Below are 12,076 nucleotides of genomic sequence, written 5' to 3' on the forward strand. Positions count from 1 at the left end.
GTGGGGGATGTGAAGGATGCAAGGATGCTGAGAGAGACCCATGAGTTGCTTGGCCTCTTTTACCAAAGTGGAAAGAGAAGCCCCATGAGTTGAAGGCCCTGTTGAAAAGTATCTTGACAAGTGGAATGCAGTTCGAAAGAAGATTGTTTGTCTAGGGATGGTGTCATATTGAAAGCAAGGAGGTTTTATTCCTTCAACAGGAAGAATTTCCCAAAGGAGATCAAGGGAAGGGAAGGGTTTTCCAGAGACTGAGACCACGTGGGCGGGGGTGAGAAATGTCCTCATGGTCCTGCAGGGAGCTCTGAGAGCCACGGGCCACGGGGTGCCTGCGTGCATTAAATGTAGGCGAGTAGCTTGCCCTGGGCGGGGGTGGACACCCCAGAGTTCCAGCTAGACGTCTCTGCCCCAGATTAGAGCCCAGTAGCTCCTACCAGGCCCAGGACACTGGAGACTGTAGGGTGGGCCCTGGCAATGGAGGTCTAGACAGCAGGTAGATTTTCAGGCAGTGGCTGGGACAGGCTGGGGAAGGCAATGACTGCCCCTGACAATTCAGAATATTTTTCTCTATGTTCCTGTGTGTGTGTGTGTGACTGTGTCTGTGTGTGTGTGTGTGTTGTAGTGCAGAGATGAGCAGGATGAATGGGGATAGAGTGCTTATCAGATATAAAGTCTGCGTGGTAAAGTTCCTGTCACCCTGCCTGGACCTGGCTGACACTCGCTGTATGTAAGAGTGTATACAGAACTCTTGTTAGGGGTGTTTTATGAGACAGTAACTCATACACCCATGTGCACTCTGATACAGCAAAAATATCACACACCCCACATATAACTTCCTTAGTAAACCACACACAGCACATGGAGGTATATACACGCATACCTCCTGTACTACGTTCTCATACAACCCATCTGTACCACAATCCTGTCCTCCAACACCAAACGCTGGAGATGAGATATGTATATAGACACTCACACTATATATATAGGACACACAGACACACACACACTATATATATATATATATATATATATATATATATATATATATATATATATATATATATATATATATATATGTATCTCCACAACTCTCACACAAACACAGCTAACTTCAGCCATCGCTAAATACCTCTGTAAGAACCAGTCACGTGTCATACACACCACACTTGTAACACATTCTTGAGTAATGCCAGACCCGCTTTGTACAAACCACAGTAAACCACAGTCTCAGTAACCCATGTCAGGATTGCCAGAGAAAATATGGGCTATCCAGTTCAATTTGAATTCCAGATAAACAACAAGTAATTTTTCAGTATCAGTATGTCCCAAATATTGTATGGGCCATACTTACACTAAAACTAAGTAAGAACAAATACTGCATGGGAATACTTACACTAAAATATTATTCTGGGTTTATCTGAAACTGAAATTTAACTGGGTGCCTTGTATTCTTGTTCGCTAAGTCTGGCAACCCTTATATACTTACCACCAGCTGATGTATTATATATTTATTGTAGTTTTGTTTAGTGTGTGTCTTCCCCTACTAGAATGTGCAGCGTTACCAAAGACTACAACAATGGAAGAGTGCCGGATACACAGGAGTAGCTGCTTACTGAATCTTGGTGAATGAATGAATGAACACGCACCATAAATACAAGCCACACCATGTAATGAGGAAACGTTACATGTCCCAGAATTCCTGACTTGTGAACAGAAACCATGCACACAAAGGCCACAGACACAGATAGACACATCTGCACTGTGCTCCCCATGCCAACCCCACACATACCACAGACTTAACTGATACACATCACTCACTCTTCCCACACACTCACAGTCACCACCGAGGCCTACATTACCAACTAGACAGTGAGAGAATACGTATTGATTGGAATTAAATCCTGGAGGATCCACTGGGAACCACACTCTCAACTGTGTGTATTCACTGCACCTGACACGTGTCACACACTCAGTAAATATTTGTGGACAGAGGACTGATGAACCCACCCTGAGCCTTTCATTCCTCCCTCAGGAATCTCGAAGTCACAAGAGGATCCCCCTCGGCTTGGATCCACTGTGGTGGCCCAAGGCTGCAGCCCAGGGGCAGTGGAGGTCTCCTCTGCCCCTAAATACTTCTTCTGTACTTCTACTCCGCGCAAGCTCAGCTACGCTGGTAAGGGCGCGGGGCTCCTCAGGTGAGGGGGTGCTTGGCTGTGAGGCAGGAGGCACACAGATCCCAGGGAGGCTGAGAGGAAATCCAGGGTCATCAGAGGTGATGAGGGCTCTGTGGAGGAGCCTGTGCAGGATGGCTGAGCTGTTCCGAGGGCGTGGATGCCAGCTGAGTCTGGGGGGGCGGTGTGAATACTGCTACTACCATGGTGGGGAAATCAAGGAGCAGGGTCCGGAAATGTCTGGGCTTGAGGTGGAGGGAAGAGGGACCAGATTAAGCATCTTCAGAGGAAAATGTAGGCTTTGTCTTTGCCTTTGCTTCCAGAGAAGGACAGAGTTCTGCATCATACACCTCCAGACTGAGAGCAGGACCATCCAGCTCAGGTCCACACAGCTCACACATACACGCGCCCTCCAGGCACAGCCCTTCTCAGAGCACACATAAACCCCAAGCACCACAGCCCCATTCCACATGTAATGCACCACCGATATTACCAAAATCACACTCCTTGTCATACACGCATCCAGCCGCATCCCTCACATACCACAGCCCTCACCACCATACTCCACACCCCTGTATACAGACACCGCTCCATTATCCCCCCCACACACATGAAAAGCCCACAGATGACACCAGATACACCGCTCCATCCTACGGCCAACAGACACCAAGCTCACGACATAGCTACGTCATGCAAATGTCCCTCTCTCGTCTACCACACCTGCTCCCTCAGCTTCCGGCACGGCCCATGCATGTTATTATGGTTTTAATTTCCTTTTTCAGCAATGCGGAGATTTCGAGACACTGCCTGGCCTACAGCACCACTAGCCCAGGTTCAGGAAGAAGGGGAGACCGCTCCCCCATCACACTGTGTCTCCTCCTCACTCTCTTCACCCTGTAAGGACTATCTGCACCCAGACAAAGAGGAAAGGGGCATGAAAATATACTACATGCAGGTACAAGTGAACAAGGGTGTCGCTGTCTCCTGGAAGACAAAGAAACCCTTGGAGTTGCCTGAAAAGCAGATGACGATAGAAGAAGTGACCCTTCTTGAGGATGCGTGCACAGTAGGCACTTGCCCCTCTGATGTGTTCACCGAAAGCCTCCTGTCTGACAGTGAGCCCACTGGGGAGGAGAAAGAGTATGAGGAAAGGGCAGAGCCAGGCAGCCCATCAGGGTCACCTGCCGTCGAGGAGAGACCCAGGGCCAAGACACCGGACTGGATGGTGACCATGGAGACCGGCTTCAGGTGCATGGCCTGCTGCCGGGTCTTCCCCACCTTGGAGATCCTCCAGCAGCACGTGAAGGGCGGCGTCCTGCAGGGCTTCAGCTGCCGTGTCTTTCATCTCAACATGGCCCAGTGGATGGGCAATGTGGAATCCGAGAGCACACCTGAGGAGGAGGAGGAGGAGGAGGAAGAGAAGCAAGAAGAAAAGGAGAATGAGGGAGAGCAGCCCACGGGGGAAGGCCCCAGCCCAAAGAGACCCCGCAGGCAGGGTCTTTTCTCTCCTTTGAGTTCCAAACAGCAACTGAGATTCATGGGACAGAAGATCCTGGAGGACGGTGTGGCCGTCCCTTGGAAGAGGTAAGGCTTGAGGCTGGCAGTCTTCTGAGCCTATGTCACGAGGGCCCAGAGGAGTCTAAGGGAAGGGGCCGCACACATGTGCTGGTTTACCTAATGGCTCTGCAGTTGCATCAAATGGGACACACCCAGCACTAACAAAGGCATTGACCTCTGTTGACGTAAACAAGAAGGTGGAGCCTTTTCCTAGGAGTTTTCTCAGGGTCTGCACGATGGACCTCAACTCTTAGAGGACGTACTGCCAGCAGCTCCTTCTCGGCAGAGAGAGCCAGGAGTGGTCTCAAGAGAGGACAGGGGCCCTTGCAGGACCAGAACTTTGAGGTCTGAGAGCCTTGGGCCTGAGCCGAGATCTCACCGTGACCACTGGACCGAGCCTTCTGTGACAAAGGGGAATATGAAAGAGAGTCACGTGGAAATGAGGTCCCCCGAGATATGGAAATGTTCCAGAACCTTCGTTGCGTGGTAGTTGATCTGGAGCCAAGCTCACTGTGGTGTGTGTGGCTCTGAGCATTAAGGCAATGCTGGAGGGTAACCCTGACCAGCAGAGCTTGGAGTGCTTCTTGTCTCTTCCTGTCCTACCTCATTTGTTTTATCCCTTCCAGGGAGAAGAAAGGACCCTCGGGAGAGTAGCAGACAGAATGCCGTGGTCTGAAGGAGGATGAAGGGACCGGCACTCAGTCTAACATCATATGACAATAGAAGCGTCCTATGCAATAAAGGGCATTTTCCAAACCTTTCCTGGAGCTTTTATTTAAGGACATTTTTCTATCTATGCATCTATCTGTCATCTACATCTGTATCTTTCAAGGTTTGTGAACAAGCTTTCACATAAGCACTAGAGACGTCCGCCAGCATTTTCCAGAAGAGGCCTGCAAATTGCTGGGGACTCCTCACAAATAGGGAACGGCCACAACCCCTGCCACACAGACTATGCGCGTGGCCCTCCTGACGTACTCCCACTCTCTCTCTGAATTTCCCAACGTCTGAGATGAGGGTGCTGGCTGGAGGCAATGATCACGTGCAGGCTGAATCTTCTCCAGATTCTGATTCTCTTCCTGGGCATATCGTCCTCAAGCACAGTCTCCATGTCCCTGGCCACACTGATCTCTCTCCTTCAGTCCTTCCCTCCCTCCCTCTCCTGCCTCCCAGTGCAGAGAATACTTTTTTGCATTTGAGATGACATTTATTTTTGGTTCACAGAATTCTCACCTGTTCTACTGTGGCCTCCGTTGTGAACATTCCAAAGCTGAGACTTTTCTGTTTTTCTCCCTCATTTCTGCTGAGTCTTTACCTTCCTAATGCAGTGAACTCACAGTGCCTAGCTGACTGGATGGGGAAAAAGATCCAGGGAGCAAAGAGAAATAATAAAAGAATATATCAGTTAATTTTTCATAGTGTTATCCAACTACATATTTTTAAAATTTTGGAATAATATTAGGAATCTTCTCTTTATAAAAAACTGAATTATCGGGCTTCCCTGGTGGAGCAGTTGTTAAGAATATGCCTGCGAATGCAGGGGACATGGGTTCGAGCCCTGGTCTGGGAAGATCCCACGTGCCACGGAGTAACTAAGCCCACGCATCACAACTACTGAGCCTGCGCTCTAGAGCCCGTGTGCCATATCAACCGAGCCCACGTGCCACAACTACGGAAGCCTGCGTTCCTAGAGACCATGCTCCGCAACAAGAGAAGCCACTGCAATGAGAAGCCCGTGCACCAGAGCCAAGAGGAGCGCCCGCTCACTGCAACTAGAGAACACCCGCTAGCAGCAACAAAGACCCAATGCAGCCCAAAATAAATTAATTAATTTTAAAAAATTGAATTAGTTTCAAGGGTACAATGTATAAAAGTACAATAAAAGCCCCCCTTCATAACCCCCCAACCCCACTCTCAAGATGGAATCGATATGCTGTGATACAATTTATAGTCGTAGTACTACTCCTCCTCCCACCACATCCGAAATCCTCTGAGCCAGGTGCAGCAGCTTCCTTTCACAATGCTAGGACCCGCCACAAGACACATGATAATCCCTTTGGACATTTCAAGGAGCGGCACCAAGGGAACAGTACCGGGGAAATGCCACTGACAGCTCAGAATATCCATGGCATTTCTAGAGCCTCGGCACTGCTCTTGCTCTGGGAATGAAGGTCCAAAAAGCACATCGGAGAATGTTCATAGTTGTAAACAAGCTCCACCTTTGAAACACGATCTACATAGAACCACATATACAAGCCTGCACGATGGATGAAGCCAAGGTCTCCTCCATGATTTCCCTTCTGACCACCTTATTGTCTCCTCAACCATAAAAGGTGAACTTGAAACTCAGGACCTTGCCTTGTCACCAGAAACATCCAAGCTTGGATCAGTCTTTCTAAGACCAGATACCTGCTCTCTGAACTATTAGAGACTTGTCACAAACACACAGGTAGAACAGGATTATTTCTATCTACCTGGGGACATGGAGTCTTTCACATTGCTCCTGATAAAACTCTCACAACAGCAAAACTTTACCTACAAAGGGTTCAAGCTATGACACTCCCAATTTCCACAAACCTCCTCAGCTCTTGTGAGTCACATGCAGCCAATTCCAGGAATTGGAAACATGGTTGTGAGGATGAAACTGACTTTGGGGCTCCCCTTGGATATGGTCTTCCAGACTTACCAAAAGGCCATTAAGAGGAAGGTTTACCCCACCTCAGGGAAACCCGAGGCAGTACTTGCAGTCAAGGGCTGGCCATGGCTTCTGAGCTACATCCAAAAAGAAGTTCATACTGTACCTGGATCGGCTGAAGCCATTTCTGACTGTCCGAGAGCCAGCATGTACCGTTCCTCAACTGCCTCCATTGTGGATCATCAGTAGGGCTGTCAGATTTAGGACATAAAAATACAGGATACCCAGTTAAACTTGAACTTCACATGAATAATAAGTCATTATTTTTAGTATAAGTAGATCCTATGAACTATTTGGGGCATACTTATCTTCAAAATGTACTCGTTGTTTTTCAAACATTCATATTTAACTAAACAGTCTATATTTTATCTGTCAACCCTACTCAGCAGAAATGATGGAGGCTCATAGAGATCCAGGAGACGCCTCAGCGCCTCCTCAGCTTTTATTTCTACGTCCTGGACAGCGAGCACGAACCTTCCACTCCCAGTCAGTGGCTAGAATGGAAGATATTCTCTGTTTTAGAGCTTTTTCTACTTGTCATTGTTATTATCTTCCTTATTTTAAAGAGATGTTTATTTTTCCCCAAACTTAATAGCTCATCCAAAAGTATTTCAAAGTTCATTAGACAAGGGAAAAACAACATGTTTCTGAAAAGTGAAGGAAACCGCCTCGTGTTTAGTAAAGAAGTAGTAGGGAGATTGAAATAGCCAAACTTAATAAGCAGATCTCTCCAAGGGTATTTTCAGAGCTTGATACCCTCCCACACCCTGAAAATATTATTACATCAAGAATGTAGAACTGCTAACCAAATGTAAGGCTCCCATATGATTCTATCAAACTGAGGATGCTTCTTTACTAAGCAGTGAGCACACTTGCTGCCCCAGGGACCTTGGCAGTTGCAACGTAGGGCTCTTCCCTTTGGGATGGAAACAGCAAGTTTTCCTGTGGTCTACACGCTGGCCCCAAAAATACTACACTCCCAATACTTGTCAACTTTAAGTATTTTCCTACATATCTCCATTTTTCTGTTACTATTTGGGCTACATCCTAGACTTGACACTACATAAATTGCATTCAAGAAGCTATTTTTAAAAGTTGGTAGGAAACCTTAAATCTATGGCTTGCAGTCCCTGGCTTAATTTCATCCAGGTGCATAAGGGTTTTCAAAAGTAGTCAGGTTAGTTACCCCGTATCTCAGCCCCACGCTTGTGTCACAGATATAAAAATGGAACATGATATTTAAGGTTTTAGTTGCCAAATCATCAAGCCTCCCAGACAGAGGCAATAGAGCAAAATGATTACAGAGGCATGGATTTTGATTTGCTCCAGCGTCTTGGGCAAGTCACTTGGCCTCTGTATTTATTTGTACTTATCTGCACTTATCTGTCACTTGGGGGTCATAATTGTACCTGGTCCATGGGTACGCTGTACAAATGATCTGTAAAGTAGTTACAAGAAACCGACACAGAGTAAGCACTCCACAGACATTGGCTATTAGCTATTGGAAATAGTTCTCCGTGAAACAGATGACTTTATCAGTGGATGACTCGGTGGGAGACAGTGAATCACAGAATCACAGCATGTTGAAAGTGACCTAGTTCACACTCTTATGTGAAAAAAAGAAAAGTGTGCATGGTTAGAAAATGTCTGAATCTTTACCTAACAAATAGTTCATCATGTTAGCATTGAGGATTAGAATCAATCAGGAAAGGAGGAAAGAAAAACTTGAGTGTAATTCAATTTCTCTATCATTTGTGTTTCTACACTGAGACTCTGAATACACTGGAAGTGCAATTTTTTTTAATGTGGCGGGATAAAGGTTTTCAAGTTTTCCTGATCCATCCATATTATTATCTCAGAATTGCTGGCAGTTCTTGCCATCTTCGGATCTACACCCATGTGAGTTCAGTGGGCCATTCTGGACGGAGGAGATAATAGAGCAGAAGTGAAGTGAGAGAAAAGGAGAGACAAGATTTTCTCTTTTCTCTTCAAAGAGGAAAGGTCTTTGGAATGGGAACAACTCACAACCAAACTTTGGGGAAAGGATGTGATGGAAAATGAGACAAACATCCTACCCCTGTGATGAGAAGGATTCCCTGGGCTGGATGGAGGGAGGTCACAGGTGGCTGGACAAGGAATCCAACTAGGGAGAAACACACACAAGTGCAGGGCAAACACCCTGAGGCCACTCAGCCTGACTCCATGCAAACATGTGTCCAGCAGCCAGCCCTTCACCCCTGGCTCCCCAGCAAGACAGGTACCTCGGGCGTGCCAACTCATTCTGAGTCCATTATGCCTGGCCATTCATAAACCGCTGTCTAACGTGTGAGGAATAAACTCTCAATGTTTATGAGGAAACTGGGGAAGGAGATTGAAAGGTTACTTAAACGGAAAAAAAAGAAGTTCAGCAAGGCAGGATGGTAGAGAGACAAGAAAAAGACCTTAAAAGATAGAAAGGATTTGCCAAAGAAGAGACAGAAAAAGAAATGATTCCAAATGGGTTAACCTGCAGCTAGGAAGTTAAGGAAGATTATTGATGGGTGAAGACTATGGAATAAAGCGAATAAAATTTATCCGAAATTGCTGAGAATATGGTAAGCAGCATGATTATCAAATTATGAATTGGCTGCAATGGCATTCTAGGGGGACACTAGGAGGGGGAAGCAAATGTTCCTGAGATGACAGTAGCAGGGGGAAAGTTGTTTCAGGGGAAGATCAGTCTTGCAGAGTGTGTATCAGAGGAGGGCAAGCGTGAGCAAGCAAGGAAATACTAAGTGTATACGGTTCCTTCACTGAGTGCACCCAGCCCCGCGGTCAGCCTTGAGAACAAGCAGGACTTCAGGTACTGGAGCTACATTTCAGTCATCAAGACTTGAGAAGACACCCTTAACTCAGGTCTTCTCTTCAAACTCCATCTTTCCTTCTTAACCTTCATTTGGCCTCTTCCCTTACCCTCCAGCTGTGGACTGAGGCCACAGAGCAAGATGGGTCACTAGTGTCCTCCATCCCCTGGCGACAGTGGTTCACATCAGTGGAGTACCAATGGCAATAACCAAGTAACAGACACAAGAGTGTATGAAGAAGAAGAGATTCTGATAAGGCTTTCTGTGACAGTGTGGGCCAAGTCGGCTCTATATGGCCGGTATCACGTGAATTATGTGCAGCCTTAGGGGAGAAGTTCTCAGAAGGCAGAGCCTGGCGCTCTAGAGGCTCTGCGTGCTCACAGCCCACTCCAAGACCTCAGTTACAGCTTCGGCCCCCAATATCTCTCCCTCTGCCTGCTCACAGTTTTTGAAGTCTTCTTTCCTCCACATTTCTCTTGAGAGGTGGAGGAGGAAGATGAGCTTCAGGCCAGCTCAGACTCCCCTGGGATCCCAGCAGGATGCCTATCATTAACCTCCCACCTTCTAGGAAGCTCCTAAGATCTTCACATTTGGGGCAGTTCTCATTTCAGCTGTGCTTCAAATTGCTGGCTGGAGACGGCCTGTTGGAAGGTGGCTAAAAGCAAGTAGCAATCCTTCGGGCAGCCTGGCCCTTCTCGACTGTCAGACATCTTCAGGGATATTCTAGGAAATGTTGTTTGTTCTAGAGAAGGGAGGGAAACAATCCAATTGTCCAATAATGCTTGAATGGAAAATAAATGATGCTATATGCATGTGATCAAATAATATCAAACAGTCAAAAATCAAAGACCTAGATCTATATGGATTCACATGGATAAATCTTGAAAACATAATATTGATTGAAAGAAAATAAGATAAAGAACGTTAGATTGTGATAACAGGTATGTAAGTATTTAAATATTTAAATCAATTCAACATATTGCTTCTATATATATAGATGCAAGAAAATAAACTTTATCCAAAGAACACACTATTTACATTTAATATGCTCATTTATCTAGGAGACCCAAAAGAACCCACAGATAAACTAGCAGGAACTAATAAGACGGTTCAACAAGGCACACACATACAAGATCAATAAATTTTAAAAATCAATCAGGCTCCTCTACACTGGCGATAATAAATTAGAAACTGTAAAAGAAAATAAGAAAAAAAGAAGATCTAAAAAGAGTCACAAGAGCCATATAAATTATTTAGAGCTAAGCATACATAGAAGGCAATATAATTAACAAACTGAGTACGAACAGTTAAACTCCGCCCAACCCAAGGTTAGGAAAAGACTGTTGTTACTTTATGAGAACAGACCCTCTTCTTAAGGAGCAGATCAGTAAGTGAGAGTGAAGCAAAGAAACACAGCATTTGAAAAGTCAGCTAGTCCAAGCCTCTTGATCGCACATACAGAAGCTGAAGCCCAGATAGGTTGAGTTACTTGCTAAAGGGCCCAATGTCCTGACTCAAGGACTAGCATTTTTCACTCAGTCGCAAGACACAATCAAATGCAGTACCTTGGAGAGAGATGGGGAAAAAATGAAGAAATCAATTATATAGTTCCTCATCTTTAAGTACATAAATAGCTGTGACAAAATTACACGTATTGTGGGAAAATTGAAGTGCAGAGTTTAAAATGACAATAATCCACAGGGAAACTGGAGACCATTTAAAATATTCATATTAAATCTCTCTAGAAAAGACATTAAAAGATGTCCAATCAAAATGTGAATTTTATAATAGACATGGTATGATACAATTTATAATAGATATGGTATGAACCTTTCCCTTTCACGGGAAAGCATCGGCTGGGAAAAAGGAATTGTTCTTGAAAATGGGGCCTGTGCTACTGCAGACACTGTGCTCACCCTAGGTCCATCGAATGCACTGATGTCAGCACTGAGGTCACAGAATTCCGCTGTGCGCCTGGCAACCTTGCAAACATAACAGCCCTGGTGAGCACTAGGCAGTACTGCTGGTTCACTAAGTGGTACAAGTTTTTCAGCCATTTAGGAGACTTGACTATTTTTGTTTGTATTGAATCATTTCAACGGATTGCCCAAGAGCCAAGAAGGGCCAACCTGTAGGGAAGAGGAGGAGTTGGACATCTCTTGAGGCATCTTCTAAGGGAGACTTCTAGTTGGTACGATGGAACGGCGACAAAAGAGGAAACATCTGGAAAATGAAGAGTCCCAGGAAACTGCCGAGAACGGAGGAGGTATGTGGGGGGCAACTTGTCTGGGGCACATGGGTTTCTGCCAAACTGAAGCTTCTCTAGGAAGCGGGGGACTGAGAACGTGTCACCTGTGAAGCAGGGAGCGAGAGACCTTGTCTCACTGATGCTGCCGTATCTATCTGGAGGGCCCCTGTGGTGTGAGACGGCACAGAACGGCCAGATGACCCCTGGGAGTTGGGAGGTCAGCTCCGCTGGTCTGAGGACTCTCTCCTGGGGCAGCCGGGCCTGGAGCTTTGTCGGACTCACAGCAGGCTGCATCCTGCTTGCACAGACCTAGAGGTGCAGCTTTTCTCAGTCCCCGATTTCTCTCTTATTCTCTTGGATCTTTCCCTGGGGTCATGAGGTGGGGGATGTGAAGGATGCAAGGATGCTGAGAGAGACCCATGAGTTGCTTGGCCTCTTTTACCAAAGTGGAAAGAGAAGCCCCATGAGTTGAAGGCCCTGTTGAAAAATATCTTGACAAGTGGAATGCACTTTGAAAGAAGATTGTTTGTCTAGGGATGGTGTCATATTGAAAGCAAGGAGGATT

This window comes from Mesoplodon mirus (assembly GCF_964341445.2).
Source record: "Mesoplodon mirus genome assembly, contig: SUPER_14_unloc_3, whole genome shotgun sequence".
Lineage (NCBI taxonomy): Eukaryota > Metazoa > Chordata > Mammalia > Artiodactyla > Ziphiidae > Mesoplodon > Mesoplodon mirus.